Source organism: Ambystoma mexicanum, chromosome 11 (genome assembly GCF_040938575.1).
Source record: "Ambystoma mexicanum isolate Mex_15411 chromosome 11, UKY_AmexF1_1, whole genome shotgun sequence".
Taxonomy (NCBI): domain Eukaryota; kingdom Metazoa; phylum Chordata; class Amphibia; order Caudata; family Ambystomatidae; genus Ambystoma; species Ambystoma mexicanum.
Window position 1 is genome coordinate 1085091089 of NC_090934.1, and position 19932 is coordinate 1085111020.

Sequence of the window (19932 nt, forward strand, 5' to 3'; positions counted from 1 at the left end):
TGTATTACATTGTGTGCCTTTCTCAATATCTCATCTAGGTGTGTTCTCCTTCCGACACCCTCATTTTGCATTGTGTGCCTTTCATAATATTATAAATATAGGTGTTCTCCACCTCCATCTTGCATTGAATTGTGCCTTTCTTAATATTTTGTTTCTAGGTGTGTTCTCCATCCCCCACACACCATTTTGCACTGTGTGCCTTTCTTAATATGAATCTAGGTGTTCTCCATCCCACACTCACAATTTTGATATTGATATTCATATTTTATTTGTATCGCGCTCGTACACAAGTGTTTCTGAGCGCGACAAGGGAGGGGAACAGGGGAGAACAAAACAACGATCTCACTCGGCCTAGTGGTATTGAGAATGCAAGTGTATGGGGGAGGGACAAAGTGCATGGAAGGGGGGAGAAGTGGAAAGTGTGGAGCAAAGGAGAAATAGATAAATAATAATGTAGGTAACAAACAGTGGTAGTGCAGCCAGCAAGTGGCAAGTGCTGGGTTTAAGGCAGCAGACCAGGTTGGTCTGATAAGTGCTGGAAGAAAAAAAGGTGGGGCACTGTATGGGTTCAAATACAGACCCCAGTGCAAGGGGTGGCCCGGAGGCAGTGCGGGAGGGTGGGAGGGTGAGCAGATACCTGTGCCCAGAGGACTGAGGGTGGCCAGGTGCACAGTGCCGAGGGAGAACAGAATCGGCAGGAGAGAGGGGGGCCAAGGCCGAAGCAGAGGAAGGTCTTGAGGTGCTTCAGGAACTGGCGATGGTTCTATTCAAGTTTTAGAGTGGCAGGGAGGCTGTTCCAGGGGGAGGCTCCAGCCGAAGACCAAGATCTACCCCCAGTTTGTTTCTTTGAAAAACGACTGACACTGAGGTAGTTGGAGGTATTGGAGTGAAGTGCTCGAGAGCGGAGGTATTTGCATAGGGATGAAGGTATTTTGGACCCAGGCCCCATGAAGCCTTGTGGACAATGCAGGGGGTTTTGAATATGATCCTTGCATCTACTGGGAGCCAATGGAGAGATTTCAGAGCTGAAGCGATACGATCCCAGGGCTTGAGTCAAAGGACAAGTCTTGCAGTCCTGTTCTGGATAAGTTGCGGAGAGCAGTGGCAGGAAGATTTAGAAAGAGGCTGTTAACAATAGTCCAACCGAGAGTACCGGAGCTTGAGAGACAGTGAGCTTCTGGTAGAAGGAGAGGAATTGCTTTGAATTGTGTGCCTTTCTTAATAATCCGAATCTACGTGCGTTTTCCATTTGACCCCCCATTTTGCATTGCATTTTGTGCCTTTCTTAATATTTAAAATCTAGGTGTGTTTCCCATCCCACACCCCCCCATTTTACATTGCATTGCAATGTGTGCCTTGCCTAATATTTTGAATTTAGGTGTGTTTTTCAACCTCCATTTTGCATTGTGTGCCTTTCTTAATATTTTGAATCTAGGTGTGTTCTCCATCCCACCCCCCATTTGGAATTGCATTGTGCGCCTTTATTAATATTTGAAATCTAGGTGAGTTTCCCATCCCACACCCCCCCCCCATTTTACATTGCATTGCAATGTGTGCCTTGCCTAATATTTTGAAATTAGGTGCGTTTTTCAACCTCCATTTTGCATTGTGTGCCTTTCTTAATATTTTGAATCTAGGTGTGTTCTCCATACCACCCACTCACAATTTTGCATTGTCTTTCTTAATATTTCAATTCTAGGTGTTCTCCATCCCAGCCCCCAGTTTGCATTGAATGGTGTGCCTTTATTAACATTTTGAATGTAGGTGTGTTTTCCACCACCATTTTGCATTGCATTGTGTGCCTTTCTTAATATTTGGAATCTAGGTGTGTTCTCCATCCCAGTTCTCCCCTCACCCCCATCGATAATCAAGGTGGGGAGAATCGCTTGCTGCTGTGGTACTGTCCTTGGCTCCTACAACAAAGCAGGGCCAGTGAAATCAACACAGCCGGTGAGCTGGGGGGACAGATACCAGGCCGGTCTGTGTTAAAGCCTAGGTTGCAAGTGGCAACATTGCATGGCGAGTGCTGAAGTGAACAGTGTATGAAACACATGTGATAACCAACGCAATTAAAAATGGACCAACTGATGAGTGATTGACATTTGAAACCAAGATACAGAACACTTGATAGATTGGTCCGGCGCTGCGTGCATGCTCATTTGAAGGTCTCTGTATGGTATCCAACTGAGTTGAGAAAGGTGAAAGAGTGGCAAATAAGGGTACATCGAAGTGGTTCTGTGACAGGTCATGGAAAATCCTTTGCACAATTGAAAGTCTTCGCTGTTGATACTGCCAAACCAATTGAAAGCTTTTGGGATAAAGCAAGTTTTTTTTAGTGAATTAAATTGGTCTGAGCCCGGCGGAGGGAGACTGATTGAACATTGTATCAAATCTGATCCCAGCCTGACTGAGGTGGAGCCGGGGTGAATAGTGAATCACTTGAGAAATTGAGTATGTGTGAGATTCTGAGAGGAAAGGAACTTATTGTTTGTTCGTTGCATCAGGCCCTCTGCAAGAAGGGCAAAGAGACTTGGACGCAGAAGGTCCTGATGCTAAATGTTTGAACTGCACCCCACTGCCAGAGCCTGCTAAACTGGAGTGTACCACCTTGTCCCATGCTGAAAACATTGGGAAGGGAGGCCAGCAGCCTGAATATCCTGACATATAATTTCTGGAACACTTCTTTCTTTTACATAACATTGTTTCCCACACTATATGTATTTAGAGGTAAGGATTGGCAATAGGTTTATTAGTATAGGCCCTTTTATTTGGACACAACATCACTAGGACTGCGTTATTATTTGATGGTTGTAGCTTGCCCCCATCTTTAGATTTAGTATTAGATATGCATTTTTCAAACCCTTTTTAAAGTTTAATAAACACCCTTGGACACAAGTGACCACAGTTCGTCTTACTGTTGATACCATGCCTTCCTTACAATACCCATGCAAGGGAAGGAGGATTCTGGGGCTGGTAGTAGGAGTTGAGTGTGCATGTTGCAAGACATGGCAGTAATGGAAGAACTGTGACTCGGCCATGATGGTGCACCACACACATCCCAGGTTCCTTCTCATTATTTGCTCTGTTGGTTCCAGCAATGGGATGGTGGTAGAGGAGCAGGCAATGGGGTGTATTTAGGGGGCAGTACTGGCTGCTCATCCTTTAGTACTAAAATGCGTGTTCAACATGCATTAACATTACAATGCTACTTCGTGAAAGTGTCAATGTAAGATACCCTACGCCAGTTATCCCATAGATATTGCTTGCTTCTCCAAAAGACCCCATTGCTCCTTAGCTTTCACATTTGTAATTGGTGTCCACAGAATGTAGCATTGAAATGCTGTTTTACTTCCCGTGTTCAAATGAAATGTATTATAATGGAGAAATGAGGTCAGTCAGAGGAAGCATGCAGTATGACAATCTCCTGCTTGTCCTTGGGAATATGGCATAGGGTGGACACAAGGGCCAGCTGTCACCATTTGTGGCATGATGCTGGTCCAGTGTAGTTCACGGGGGAATCACCTAGACCACCACACCTTGCCCATGCTAGAGTGATGGGCTTGTCATTGCTAGCATAACATGTATAACTTCGACAATTGGTAGGAATCTCATATCTGCATATTTCCAAAGTGTTGCTCTGGGCCAATAGAGTATGCCCACATCTGTCAATGTCACATGGTCAGATGGATGAGAGAAAGTCTTTCATGATCAGAAAGACTCCACAGCGGCACGCCAATGGTGCTGTCTAGCACACACCTAGCAATGAGGACTGGGATAGAGCAACCTAATACACAAGAAGCGCAGTAGTGTCGGACTCATTCACGTGATTTTCAATAATTTTACACTGTCTTTCAAATGAACTCACTATTCTGTAGGAAATTCAGTATCATTGAGCTCAGTACCTTTTAGACTTCAATGTTATCACAGTTGATGTGGTGATCTTATTATCATACATTCAAAGTTATAAAACAACATTCCATGCACACCTCAGTTTCACTAGTCATCATATCATGTGAAATGTGGACTCATTACACTCCATTGAACCTGACTTTATTATAATCCATGTGAGGACAACATATCAACTGTGGTGAACCAGAAGGAGGACTCGGATGATTCAAGTTCATTTTCAAGTAGTTGAATTAAAATTAAAAGAACCAAAAAGCCTAACTAGCCCAATCGCCATGAGGGACGTTCCGTACCGAGCAAAACAAAAAAAAGTCTAAGGGTGTAATTTAATGTCCAAATAAAGTTCTTCAGTCCAAATCCTATCCAACTAACTGGCCCCACCACTTTAGAAAACAAAACACCTAAATAAAAGGGAAAGGGGAGGCTTTGAATAATTACAATTCTTTATAATGCGCTTAATACCAGTGTGTGGTTTCTAAGCGCGGGATCAGGTTTTTAATCTGTGTTTTGCTGCTTTGTCTTGCTTCCAAGACAACGCGTTGCCCCAGAACTATCCTTCCTCCCTACATACTAGGGGAAACTCCTACAGAGGGAAGAGAACTGCTGTGCAGGGCATTTGCTGGCCCAATTTATATTTGGTTTGTTCTTGGGTTTCAAGGTTCCTTTATATACAGGATATTCTTCCCAGTCTTTGCACCGTTAAGCGTTTCACTTTTTCCTGTTATCTAAGAAGCCTGTCTCCTGTTGTGGACATTTCCATTCCTTCTGGATTGCTTGTAAATACGCAAAACGCACACTGCCTCCTTCGAGGTGTTGGGTTTTCCTCAAAGTCCTGTGATCCTCATACAGGTAATTTTCTTTTATCCAAGTTATTTCAGATAAGGTGGCTGTCCATCCTGTCCTATCAAAGTTCTGTACCTTTTGTTGCTTTTTCAGCCTTAATTCTAGTGTTCATATTTCTTTTTCAATCCCCCTTTCTTAAGATAGTCGCACACTCTGGTTTTCTAAGTGCCCCTTTCATGGGAAACTTGCACACTCGGGTTTCTCAGGTTCCTGTAATCTTCACAGCTTCCACATCTGTTAATCATAATGTTTGTAATGTTATCAGTCCCCCGTCATAGGATATTTACACACGTTGGCTTCTCGGGCTCCTGCAGCCTTGATGGCCTTCACACCTGTGTTAGCACCTTATAACAGTAGCCTTTCCATCAGGTTTCTTAGCCTCCCATAACCTCCCCGGCTTTCCGCGTGGCTACTTGTCTTTGTAGCTATGGTCTAACATTGCAGAGCTCGAGGTCTCACGCTCTTTTAAATGATATTTTATCATTGTCCATTATGCGCCTACTGGCCCATCGCTACTCATTCCTGATCATGTCGCTAGAAGAGATGTGGGTATTCCAGTCTCTGCTCCACCTCCGACCTTGGTTCCTCGGTCGGGTAGAATACCAACCCTCTGACATTTGGCTCACTGTTGGCTTGCCCTCCTTGCCACAGGCTCCGCGGCCCAGCATGGCTCTACCACTCCAGGATGTCTATGATGTGGAGGCTCGCCTCTTCCTAGCGGTTCCCTTCCCTTCATAGTTTCCTCTTATACACATCACAGGAATACAGAACTGTGTCCTTCTTGGCCGATCATGATTTGAGCTGTGTGCAACATTGTCTGTAACCAATACATGAAAAGAAGGATCTTTGTGAAATGTACTAATTGCAGGAGATATTAAAGTCTTTTCAACATCCATATGTGCCGACAAGGTGGTTTGGACTTGGAGTTCTGTTCTGGCATGGGAGTCTTTCCACAGGAGAGAAGTCACTTCCAGTGAAGTCCCTCTTGCCAATACCCCCAAGGAGGGTCTTCCGTAGCAGACTCGCCTCCTGAGCCTCAAAGGGGATGGCTCCCCTCTGGGGAGAATTGTGCAGATTTGGCACACAACACACTTTACCACTGCGGAGGCTTCAACTTCATCACACAACATCCCTTTGAAAAAATTCAATGTCATCACAAAAATTCTACTTTTGGACTTGAATATTATCTTGGATCATCCTTGTAGAGAAGGCAACATAATCACATACTGTTCCTTTGGGGAGGCTCCATAGATGCACTGCAGACCACAATGTCACAACATATTTCGTGGGGACCTCAGAATCATGAAACACTCTGACTGTTGGGATATTAATATAGCAGAGCTACCCATTAATTACTCCATTATGCTGAAAGACTGTGGAATTCAAAACCTATAACAAAAATATCATTGGCTACCGCCAAAAATATGACTTGAAACTGGCCACGAGGAAGAAGACCCTGAATTCCAAATTATGCAACCTCAAAAAGGATTGTGCAGTGGAAGGTGAACTCCAAATGAAAAATCTCAAGCAACAATGTCTGAACTGGGTGCTTGCACATAGGAAGAGGATGCTTCAACAAGACTCGGTGGTCATGCTGAATAAGATCACATCAAAAAACACTGCGGAAATTTGGCAGATAATCAACACAATGCACACCCCACAAGATGCCTTGATTATGAGTGCTGTGGCAGCCAGCTCATTGGTAGACAATTTTCCCTCGCTCTTTGAGTGTAAAGAAGAGGACCCGAACCAAGTGGCACCATTAAGCAACATCCCGTGGAGTTTCACCACGGAAAACAAAGACATCTTAGAACTAATTATAAAGGCAAGCAACTCAAGGGCGCCGGGTCCAGATGTGATGACCAACGGCATGTTAAAAAAAAATCCTGAGCTTTGGACTACATTCCTACATGATTTCGTTACACACATCAAGAAGTCTAGATGGGTCCCGCTGTCATGGAAATCCTCTGTGGTGGTTCCCATTTACACGAAAGGGGACAGATCAGACCCCAAGAACTACCGGCCTATTGGTCTCTTGTATGTGGCAGGTAAAATAGTTGCATCTTTGATTTTGAAGAACCTGTCATCCTGGAGTATGTCCTCTGGCAATCTGGACAAATGGCAATCAGGTTTTGTTAAAGGGGTTGGCACCTCTCTCAACATCTTCCTGATTAACATCTTAAAGGCTTGAATAGAGAGCGAGAAACAGGGAATGATCTACATGGCATTCGTCGACTTGGCACAAGTGTTTGACACCATAAGCTGGCCGAAACTATGGAGGAAACTGGACAAATGGGGATGCCCATCTGACGTCAGCAAAGCACTGAAAGACCTTTATTCTGATACAACTTTAAGGGTCAGGCTGAACAGGAATGGCCTGCTCTCGGACTCAATTGCAAACAAAGGTCTAAAGCAAGGCTGTCCCCTAGCACCCAAACTGTTCAATCTGTTTATCTCGAATGTAAAGGAAGCCTTCACGAGCACAAGATGCTTCCCCCCCTAAACTAGCGAACAAACACATTGGCAGATTGCTCTATGTGGATGATGTTGTACTAATGGACCAAACACTGATAGGTTTACAACGTCAGCTTGATACCCTGCAAGAAAAACCCCAATAATCCTGGATCGTTATTCTTGATGGGAAGTGTGGAGGTAAACAGGAAAAAAACACCTGTGGTTTATAAGTGTGGAAAAAGTAACTGAGGTACCAGCAATAGACACCCTGAGCGAAACCATCCTCAGAAATAAAGCCAAAAATCAAGCTACACAGGGTAGGCTGCTCCTCAACAAGTTCTGTGACTTCTCAGTGGTGCCTGTGGTTTCATTCTACCGTATGAAGGTGATGCTGATCCTTGCGTATGGGGTCGAAGCATCCTTTGTACTACCAGCAGAAACATGGCCAAAACTAGAAGGGCTGTTTTAAAAGAGTCTTGGGCCTACCGAAAAGTACTCCCATTCAAGCAATAATGATGGAACTTGGCCTAACATCCTTGTACACAATAGTGGTGTGGAAATCCCTTTCCTAATACTGCAAGTGTATATTGCCAAATCCCCTGGGAGGCTTTTCAGCGCTAAACAAAGCCCCACCCAAGAACACAGAAAGAACTCTGAAACAATGAAGGAACATCTGCCAGGCGACCTTAGTAGACCTGGGCGAAACAGAAAAATACCTGATCAGCAACCCAGATGGAACTAAGCGAAAGCTGTACAAGCAGGACTGAATTAACATCCAGCAAGAGAGACTCTATGGGAAACCTTTGAGAGAATCCAGGAAACTCAGTACAGTACAGAAATACCTGCAACGGTTCCCTAATTGTCACTTCAGAGCTCAGTCCATGTGCTTTCATTTGAATCCATTTCCCAAAAGGGAAATTCTGAACCCAAGAGTGGCAACAGTGGGTTTGATGCATCCTGCAGGTTGTGCCTGAATCAAGACGTGAAGGAAACTTTGAAACACTTGGTATTATTCTGCCCAGCTGTAAGAGACATAAGGACTACCATTCTGGGCAGGCTAATTAATGAATGCGAATCGATGTTGGCTGTTGACTGGTCGCTTGTGTTCCCACAAGGAGAATGGATAACTGTGATTCTGGCCATGGTCAGGCTGCTGAAGGAGATTCTCGGTAGAATCGAAGAGAGCAAGCCTAAACGCGGGGTGCCCACCGGCTGACTGACAATTGTAAATGTTAAAAAATGTGTCTTGCCTTTATGGCAGAGGTGGGGGAAACTTGTCAGTCTCTGAACATTTTGTTCTTAATTTTTGTATGCTGGATAGGTATAAGGGTTTTCCTGTTGTAAAACCAAACACCTAAATAAAACAATAATTAAACAAATATATAACCACGTAGTGTCTCTGTAATAACTTCCATCCTATCATACACCATCCTTGTGGGGACGTCGATGTCATCAGATTAAAACTGTGGGGACTTTGAGACATCAACACTGCAAGGATATTAATGTCATTGAAAATCTATTTGGGGATTTCAACATCATTACACACCATCTCTGTGTGTACTTCCATATCATGAAATGCTATCCTGTAGAAGCTTTGATAGTATGGCACACCAAGTGGGGTGGGGGGGGGGGTCACATTTCTGTGGTAACATTATTATTGTTATTATCCTGACACAAAAAGTATGGAAAGCATGTGGGAACTCCAACATTACAGCACATCATCACTGTGCCAATGTCATCACACAGCATCAATGTGGGGATCTCAATGTTGTCTATCACATACCATCCTTGTGGAGACTTAAATATCATCACACACCATCGCTGTGGGGGCACCATCCCTTTGTGAACATCTATATCACCACAGCAGCCCTCAGTGTACATCATACCATCCCACACTATCCATGTTTAAAGTGGAATATTTTTTAAAAAATCAACTCTTAGTTGAATTTATTATCCTCTTGCACAAGTCAGGTGAGAATTCAGAATATTCACACACATTGATGTTGGGGATCTTTCAAAATAATCATAAACTTTCATGTGTTCCTGTAGATAATTTAGTATCGTAAAAGACCATCAGTGCAGAGTCAACAACATAATTATGTACCATCTCTGTGGGAACATCAATATCATCACAGATCATCTCAGTGGGGAGATCAACGTTATTATATGCCATCCATGTGATAACTTCAATAACACCTCATACCATTCCTCTTGAACCTTCAATAACATCGCACACCATCCTCAAAGGACATCCACATGATCAGAAAATAGTCTTGTAGATAATTGCCTTCATGGCAAGATATATCATCTCTTGATGTGTGGCACTTCAGCACTGCTAAGGAGTCTAGTCTTCAAGTTCAGTGATTCCTTATATTGGTGGCATTGTTTAGGAAATGTCACTGTCTGTGCAACTGCAGTGCTAACCTTTGCTGTCCTGCCTGTATTTCGATCCTATACATAGGCATGTTTTTTCCTTTGTTGACCTTTCTTCATGACAGGCCATTTAATGAAATGTGCTGCCACCACCCACGTTATTGCTTGGAGCTGATGCATAGAGAAGCTTTGGGTGCATGCACAGCAAACCAGATTAAAGGGGCCAGCCAGTACATAATTTTCAATGGTAGAACCGTCCTATACTATCAACAAGTCATCTTTCTGAAGTAATCAAATAAAAAAAGGTCTAAAAACTTGCATCCTCTATGCTATTTTCATTCTTTTTGCACCAAGGCAGTCATTTATCATAGCAAAAACATTCTATGTGCATTAGTATTCAAACTCAACCAAACTAGTTACTAGTCGCCACAATATCCTACCAATTTAAAAGCACAAAAGCTAAATTTAAAAATAGAAAAAATAAAGCCACCTTATGTATTATGTGCTGTTGCTATAGCCAAATAAACCGCAATATTGAAGTATTCAGTGCATGAATCATGATTCCAATAGTTTAAAGTTATACTGTGAAAAATCTAAAAATAAATATTCTGAAAATCTACAAAAGGGACATGCAATAACTTAAATTCATGTATACTCTATCTGAAAAGAAATTAAACATAACTTCATATTTGTTACAAACAAACCAGAGGACGGGGAACTTGCAATACAGCAACAAACACACGTGACCATATAGTAGTTGAGCAAAAAAAAAGTACTAAGAAGGGGCATAAAAAAATCTAAAAAACTGCCCAAAAGTAACCAGATTTGCAGCCATAAAGAAACGAAAACAACACCATCGGATTTGGTGGATACAATACAAGGCAAATCGTATGCAAAACGATGGGGCACACATGCTGCGATTCATTCCCAGCAAGAACCCGAGACAGTATTGGTCTTTAATTAACAACACGGGGAAAAAAAGATGCAGCGCGGTTATGTAACCCCATCTCAGAAGACGTGTGGATGATACACTTCAGTAAACTGTTTGAAAGCGTACATCAGTCCAGTGTAAAGAGTTTTACATCTAGTGCTCATTCCTGGAATATACCACTAAATCGAGATGACTTAATAAGTCTGATAAAACAATCTAGCGCCTCCCGAGTGGCTGGACCAGACGTCCTCTACAATTACATATTAAAAACAAACCCTGAACACTGGGCCGACTTCTGCTTCATTTTGTCCAATCAGATATCATCGCAAGCCTGCTTACCACCATCATGGAAACTGGCAATTCTCGTGCCAATATTAAAAAAGGTGATCGGACGAACCCCGCAAATTAACGCCCGATAGCACTGCTGGATGTTGTGGGAAAACTATTCACAAAAATGTTACTCAAACAGCTAAAAGACTGCCTTTTATCATAATTGCCTGATTGTGTCCCAGACTGGTTTCATGCGAGGCGTAGGGTGTAGTCTAAGCCTCCTACTACTGAACATATTGAAGATCCGAGCACTGTCAGGGAGACCCTTATTCTTGGCGTTCGTTGATCTAAGGCAGGCCTTTGACAGTGTCAATAGGCCTCTCCTTTGGAGTAAATTAAGGGCATGGAGTTGCCCAAAGGAACTCCTTGATCCAATCATAGAACTGCACTCAGGTTCTGGAATACCGCTGGTCATTTGTCAAAGGAAATTGTCACACAGAAGGGAGTGAAACAAGGCTGTCCTTTTGGCCTCTTAATTGTTTCGCCTATACATCTCCGACCTAAAACATGTCTTAGACAGTCCCGTAAGACATCCCCCTAAACTAAATGGTGAATCGTTAGGTTGGATGATTTATGCTGATGATATAGTGTTGATATCTGAAACACAAATAGGCCCACAAAGACGCCTGGTCACCCTACAGACCTACATGAAGACAAATCACCTCGAAATCAATTCGGAAAAATCAGAAATTGTAATATTCCAAAACCTGCAAGGCAAGAAGAAGAAAACGTTTTTTCGTTGGAAACTAAACGACTATTTGGCGACGGTAAAGGTGATGAAATACCTTGGAACATTAGTCCATTCCAATCGGGATGACGGAGCAAGAATATGTGAGCTAAAAAGAAAAGTTTTAAGCTTGAGATCCCAGGCCTACGTTTTCCATAAAAAAATGGGAAATTTTCTCTTGCCCCTGTTGTGGAATTCTACAAAATGAAAGCCATCGCAGCTCTGACATTCGGCGCAGAAGCAGCCCTTTATATGCTGTGGGAAACCTGGGAGCTCGTAGAAGGTAGCTTCTGAAAATGAATCCTGGTGCTCTTGTACTCACTGCCAACGGCAGCAATTCGCTGGGCATTGGGCCTAATGTCTATGTGCGGCCGAACTATGTGGAATTCCCTCAAACTGTTCAGAAAGTTTATTTTGGAAGTCAGCATGCCGCAATATGAGATCCTAAAAAAGAAACACAATTGGAATCCAGATGCAGTGTTATTGACATGGTCTACGAATTGCAAGCAGATCTTACAGGATATTGATTCGAGCGAAGACCAACTAAAAACAAATCCCAACAAGACCAATGTCAAACTATGGAGCGCTGACTGGAGCTGCACTAAAAAAAAACAACGGAATCATCGAAATTATGGAGTCTGGCCAAAATGCACGGAACACTGTTAAACCAAACACCAAAGTATCTCCTGAAATTTCTATGCCCAATGCCGAGAAACTTATTTCTATGATTCAGAATGAACGTGATTCACACGAAAGAAGTCCTTTTGGCAAGGAAACAAGAAGGAATAGTGGACTCAGTATGTGGATTTTGCTGTGGGTCGACAGAAAACCTAAAACATGTCATCCTAAATTGTGCAGCAGTGAAAACGCAAAGAACACCACACCTGGGACATCTAACATCAGACGCACTATGGACTAATGACAAGGACTGGTGGGAGCGCCTTTATGGAGGAAATGATCCAAAATTAATGTTTGGACTAACAAACATTCTAATGGACATCTCCCCAGATAAACATAGTATTATTAAGTTGGATAAAAGAACTAGCCTAATGTAGGAGGAAATCAGATTCCTTAAGCTGTATCCTTAAACTGTAATCCGATAAGGGGTGGATGCTGGTTGTTTTGGATTTCAGTTGTGTTTTGTTCTGTTCATTTGTTTTATTCTTTGTAAAATTTTCTATTGTGATTGGTAAACGTTTCATGCAAACTATATACCAAATAATAATAATTAAAAAAACATGCAGGAGGATTGTCATTGCACTGTTCCCTTTTAAGAACCTCTCCTGACTGTTACCAGTTTGAGTATTGGATTGTTGAAGTGTGTTTAAATTCCTTTGTGTGTGTGTTGATAACAGCAGTACCTGCTCCGGTCTACGGGGGCAGTGCTGAGAAAAATATCAACACACGAAATTAAATAAAGGTCCCACAAAGTCTATTTTTGAAAAGTTGTGAATATTGGCAGATGTTTTTTAAGTCATTTAAAATCATTTGGAAGACATTACCATGTGAGGACTTGGGTTCAGATCCCCGCAGTGAAATTAAGTCCCCACAGCGTGTGCGTCTTATCAAGCCCAAGTCCCCGCAAGGATAAAAACACACACACACCAATTTGTTGGATGTGAATGTAATGGAACACCTTTTTAAGTTTAATTATCTGGATCATTCTGTAGGGCTTACCCATGATTTGTGCAGGCACCAGATCTAGTCTTTGTTCAAACTTCATAAACTTATGAAATAGATTCAATGACCCCATTATGATGCGGCACTCTTGTGTTCATCAAGGGAAACATGTTGCTTTGTGGTATATTACACTCCCGATTTCTTACAAACACTAGCTTAAGCATTCAGAGGTTTCGCATATGTATTAATCAGTTGTTGAACTATGAGGTGTTTTGCATATGCATTCATCCGTTGTTGAACTATGAGGTGTTTTGTATACTTGAGTACTCTTCTAGTGTTTTAGGTTGCCTGTCAAGAGCAAGTGAATGAGACAACCCATGCCAATCCAGATTCCCTAGGTAGTGGGTCCCTATCATTTACTTGTTTCAAACAAATATAGACAACTATGATAATTTTCTATTGAGGATGATTCAGTATTGCCAAAGTCTGGAATGGCTTGTTGCCAGTCAGAAGCAGAAAGCACGTGGTTGAAGTTGGCAGCCCAAACAGGAGCTGGAGAAAGGAGAGGATGCCTTGACCATTGCAGGGCAGATTGCAGCTGCTGGTTCTGAGCGGGTCCGTGTCCCCAGATACCTGAAGTGCAGAGGCTGCATAGCAGGAAGCATGCAGAAGGAAGGCGTTCCCCCTTGTGAGCTGTTCTGCAGCGGCTGTGCAGTGGAAAGTGTGCAGGAGCCTGTTTTGGGTGGCTGTGGTGCACATGTAAGCCTTGGGGCCTTCTCGGGTGGCTGGCGTGCACCAGGGAATCTCCAGAGCAAGTGGTACTCTAATGTGAAGTGGCACCAACAAAGTCAGGCTTATTGGAGAGGTTTTCTGCATTGTGAAGATCCGGAGCAGCAGAAGTCTTGCAAAGCACAAGAAGAACAGAGGCACATGTTGAGACCAGTGAATGTTCCTGGAGTGCACTGACCCTGCTCGCAGGCGGGAGGGAAGCAGGCATGCGAGTAAGAGGCACTCGCACAGTAGAGAGAGTGCTGAGTTGTACGTGTGTGAGTTGAAAAATTTCACATGCTAATTTTGAATACTGACAAGTTATAAAACTGTCATGCGGCGCATTCCTACCTGGTGTCTGTGGCCCCGATTCCGATTACACACATCCTAATTCCTGTCACGTTTTCTGCGCTACGTCCACTTAGCGGTCCAGTCTTTTTCCGCTCAAGTGAACGTAGCGTTACTTAGCCATGCCCTATCCTCTGTTCTGTGCGTTGCAACCCTTCACGGTCAGCTGTGTTTTTCCTTTGCTGCCGCGGTTTGCTATACGCTGTTATTCTGCTCCGCTGAGCTTTTTCTCTCTCTTTCTTCTTTCACCTCCTCGTTCCACTCAGGTCCCGTTTCCCGGGACCCCCCTTTTCTCTCTCTCTCTCTACTACTTTTTTTTCTTTTGTTTTCACCATCCTGTTTGCCTGCAGTTATCCGCTTACCTGGAGTAGGAGCTCTTGTATTTTCCCTGCTCTTCCTGTTTTTCTTTTATACCTTCTCCGCATTGCATTGCTGATATCTGCTAGTCCAACCTCCATCAGGATACCCACCTGCCTTTGTGATTCACCGGGTTTTTTTTGCCTATACTTGGTTTTTTTCCCCTTTCCGGTCCCTCCTGGGAGGGGGTCATGGCATTTCTATCGCTCTCACTGTGGCTTCTTCTTGTGGGAGACATACACAACAAAGAAAAAAAGAAAAGGACTACAGAGCACATCGAACTCTCAGCCCTATCGAAGAAGACTCTGATTCAACAGGTGAGCAGGTGGAGGAGTGAAGCAGGGATATTGACGCCCTATCAGTGGAGTCTGCTGACAAAAACAACAGAAGCAGGACTTGCAGAAGAGAAAGTGGTTTCCAAGCTATAGGTGCATATTTAGCTAAGGAAAACCAACTAAGACTTAATGAACAGAATCCAAAAGACTGTAATCTCGGAAGTGGGAGTTTTTCGAAAAAACCCAACCAGCTTTGGGGGCAACTTTATTAAGAGTTGGTGTCCACAAGCTTTGCCCAAGTCAAGAGAGGCTGGAAGTAATAAATCTGGCCAATATTACAAACAGCAGAAGGGGGCTAATACAAGGGATGTAAACTCTGGAACTAAATGCCCATATTGTGTACAACATCTGGTACACACTGGGAGACCTACAGTTAGTCAAAACCAGGGGATTGGTCAAATAAGATCCTATCCCTGTCAGCCTTTGGTTGTATGTGAAGTGGGGAGACAAGAATGGGCAAAAAGACTACCCTTCTGGGGACAAGTAACCAGAAGAAAGTAAACATAATTTACAGAAAACTGTTGAAGAGCATCAATGTGAATCTTGTCTTCCCTGAAAAGATCTTAAGAGTCTTGAAGATGCCCGTTGTTAAATGCTGTGAAGCTGTTATAATTTCCTGTCAGTTGGCATGGAATATAAAGTACCGTTGTTGGAAAAAGCTGTTAGGGCAGGGGAGTATACCCGAATGGGAAACCTTTGGAGATTGTAGGCCTGGTAAGGAAGCAGGCCACGTGAAAGTTGAAGGGCTACAGGGTGTTCCTGACAGAGACATTAAAGTTGGAGACGGACTACAAGGTGGTTCTAAAAGAAAGAAAGTTTGAGAAGGGTTACAAGGTGGTCCTTACAGAGACATTGGTTTGTTTTAGTAGTACTGAGGGAAAAGCCAAGCAAGGCTGGTGTGAAGAAGTTATATTTTCTGGAGTTGTTGAAGTGGCAAATTATCCTGACCAATCTAAACATTGTTGCTATTGAAGAACTGAAAACCTGTTCAGAGAAGAAGAATCCTTTAAGTTCAGCTTGTCAACAGAAAGTTGCACAAATAGATTATATCAGGCTATATTGGAACTTGGTTGCAAATCAGGATTTCCTTGTTTTCTTTTCTTTTTTAACTGTGAAGCAGAATCACATTTAAAACCTGGGGAAAGGGAGTTTAACCAGGTTCTGTCAAGAGCCTTTGGTTACTTTATGAACTCGATTATTTTTTTAAACTGCCATATATTACCTTGTTCATGAGTTGTATGTTTAAGTGTGAGGGACAGATATCCTTTATTAGAGTGTTTCCTTTAGTTTATTTAAGGCAGGGAAATCCTCATTGGGGGAGGGATAGTGAGGCGTTCATCCAACCGAATATTCTAATAAAATGGCATATGTTGAGAAAACCTTACAGCATAGTACGCCTCACATTTCCGTCCCCTCACACTGTGAAGCACACCAGCGCTACATTCACGGTATGGCAGTGTCTCTGGTTCCTGTAGAGGTGTTATGTGGCTGGCGGGGCTGAGTGCCACAGGGGTGTAATCAATGGTATATCGCACCCTATGGAAATCCGCAATATCATGAAAGGCCCTCATTATGCCTGTTCCTGAACCTGTATTATGGGGAATGGATCATGTTGAGGACCTGGTGTAATGACCTTGACTGCAGGGATTGGGAAATCCCTGATGTGATGCTACTTATACTTACTTAAAATACAGGGCGACTCCATTCCTACTGCCTCATCTCCAGTATTACATAGGGTGGGAAACTTTATCTCTGTCAGGGACGGTGAGTATAAGTAGGGAAAACACAAGGGGACAAACACAGAAGAAAGAATAGAGCATACCTGGAACCAGTAGTAAGCAAGGACAGCAGATCAAGGTGCAGGTAGGATGTTGTTGTGGTTCGGAAGAAGGAGTCGGACACGTTGAGGACATTCTAAATTATCTTTTATCAAATTATAAGAATAAGGCTTGTCAGTTCCTATTGCTGGAGGGAAATCCCTACCTATCTAAAGGAACTAAAGTGCTTGTCAGATGTCCGGAAGTCCAAAGTAAAAATGCCCTCCGTCCAAAATAACTCTACCTGACCCTACCACTATACATAACTAAATTAAATAGGCCAAGAGAATGGGACTTATTACGAGTCCAGTGGTAACCCTACCAGTGCTTCGTGATGGTTGCTGCCGGACTCACAACACTTTACTGAGACCTGACTTCCCGGTGCCACTGGGACATTACAAATACCAGCAGATTGGGAGGTCAGGCACCGGCAAATGTTAATCCCCATTCCCATAGAGCCCCATAGGACTCAATTGGAGTGGGGAGACAGAAGCACCAGCACCTTTGCTAACTGTTATGTATGGGCACTCGTTCCTCTCTAAACCACGGGCTCGTGTCCCTTTAAGGAAGGCGAAACCTGGTGCCTGGAAATTGGCATGGCAACGCTGGCGTCCGCTCTACTCCTCCCTTGGACCACGCCGAGTAGCACGCCGGAGTGTCACGTGACTTGCTTCCTTATTAGCACCTTCTCCCTCTAGGTCGGTGCTTCTGATCATCGATTAGTGGCATTTTGGAATTCTGTTTACCCTTATCTGGTTCTTGTTCTCCCCGTTCCTGTCTTTGTTACCCTGTTTACTTCTCCACAGTTATTGATCACTTTGGCTCCTCGACGCGGACTGTTTATTGGATTGTTCTTTCTTGCCGCATTGCCTGGAATTGCCTCGTCTGGTATCTTGATCTCGGAATGCTATTGGACCTCTCTTGCCTGCTCCTTGGATACCTCGTTTCTTCCGGCTCATCCACTTTCGGATTGTTGTTCTTGGGATTTCTGGAACTTTGAACTTTAGTAGTGGTACACGGACTAGAGACTTCCTGTGTGTACTAGCGTCCTCGTGCCGTCGGGTCAGGGTCTTTTTAGGCGTCCTCGTGCCGTCGGGCTAGGCTTGGACTGCTTCTTGTGGATTGCTTGGATTCTGCCTGCGTATGCTATCCTTCTACTGGGACACAAACACCGGTCTGGTTCCGAATTGCTGCATAATATCCTTATCCAGTTCTCCTTTGACATCCCGCGTCTCAACCCGAGTTGTTCCACGGAGACCCCAGGATTTCCATCGGCATCCATTCTTTTCTCTAATAGATCGCTCTGGTTCTTTCTATTCAAGACCAGAGGGGTACATTGGGAAGAAGAATTCATCGGCTACACTACGAGGGCAAATCTGGTATCTGACAGAATCAGAAGCCTTAATGGATGCCAATGAAACATTGGCCACCATCTTGCAATTGGTGGCCGAACTCCGCAATGATATGACCGCTGCCCATACTGCTACGAAGCGGCGCATAGATGATTTGCAAGCAGGTTTGTTGCCTCGGGGGTCCGAGGCGGCTCCTTTGGCGGGTCTTCCTGACGTTGCTCCTCTCCCATCTCAACAGGGCACAGGACCTGTATATATGACGGCACAGTTTCCCTTGGCTCCTCCTGAACGGTTCCATGGAGACCCCAAAACATTCAGGACCTTCCTGAATCAGTGTAGGTTGCACTTTCTTTGTCGTCCTGCCTCTTTCCCTGATGCTACTACCAAGGCAGCATTTTTGTTGTCCCATTTAGGGGGCACTGCTGCCGCCTGGGCGAATCCACTGTTGGAAGAAGGGAGTCATCTTCTATATAATTGTGACGCATTAATAGATGCCATGAGTCGTGTCTTTGACACACGTTATGCGACACAGGCTACTGACTTAGAACTGCTCAATCTGCAACAAGGAGGTCTCTCTCTGCTAGCCTACGTGGCCAGATTTAACCAGTTGGTGGCAGAGACCGGTTGGCCCGAAGATAAGAAGGCCTCTCTCTTCTATAAGGGCTTGTCTGATTCCTTGAAGGACATCCTAGCTACTGTGCCAATGATACCCAAGACATTCCCCGAACTATTGGATTTGGTTCTTCAGGTCGATTCTCGACAGGCAGCGAGGAAAGGAGAGAAAAGAACAGTCCCTCCGGTTTCTCTTGCTGTTCCCGTTCCTGCTTCAGGAGCCTCTGAACCTATGCAAATAGGGGCTCTGAGAAGCCCTCTATCAGCAGAAATCAGAGAACACCGTAAAAAGAACGGTCTATGTTTTTACTGTGGAGCTTCCGATCACTTGCTCAGGGATTGCTCCAAAAGGCCTACCAAGAAACAGGGAAACGCCAAAACCCGGTGACTGAAGGGATCCAGACGCCGGGTATTCCATCTACAGATCCTCCTTTGTGTAGCCCTTATTGTCTGAACGTGTCACTCATGGCCTCCGGTGTTGAGAGAAAGCAGGTTAGCATGGTATTGGACTCCGGAGCCTCAGGGAATTACGTGGATGCCTCCTATGCGAGGGAATTGGGTCTTCCGATTGTCCTTAAACCATGTCCTGAAATGGTGAATGCTGTGGACGGTTCTTCCCTGGTATCTGGGCTAGTGACAGAATGCACTGTCGACTTGGTCATGACCACGGATTGTGGGCATCAGGAAAGTATATCCTTTGATCTTATTGCCGCCCCACAGTTCAGATTTATATTAGGTCTGCCCTGGTTCAGGCTGTGTAATCCATCAGTGGACTGGTATTCAGGGGACGTGTGTTTTCTCTCTGATTACTGCGAGAGTCATTGCCTAACAACCCCTGCGATGGTCAATCCAGGCCGCGTTCTCTCTGAGCTAGCTGGTACAGTAGGGGCAGTTATCAATACTACGCTTCCGATGGCTTACCAAAAGTACAAGGATATATTCGATGCTCAGGGGGCGGAGGTACTTCCACCCCATAGACCTTACGATTGTCCTATTGAGTTGGTCCCTGGGGCCAAGGTACCTTCAGGACGCATTTACTCCTTGACCCCAAAGGAAGACTTGATTTTGAAGGGCTATATTAAGAGCTCCTTGGACTCCGGATTTATACGCCCTTCACGTTCACCTGCTGCCTCCCCCTTGTTCGTTGTTCCAAAGAAGG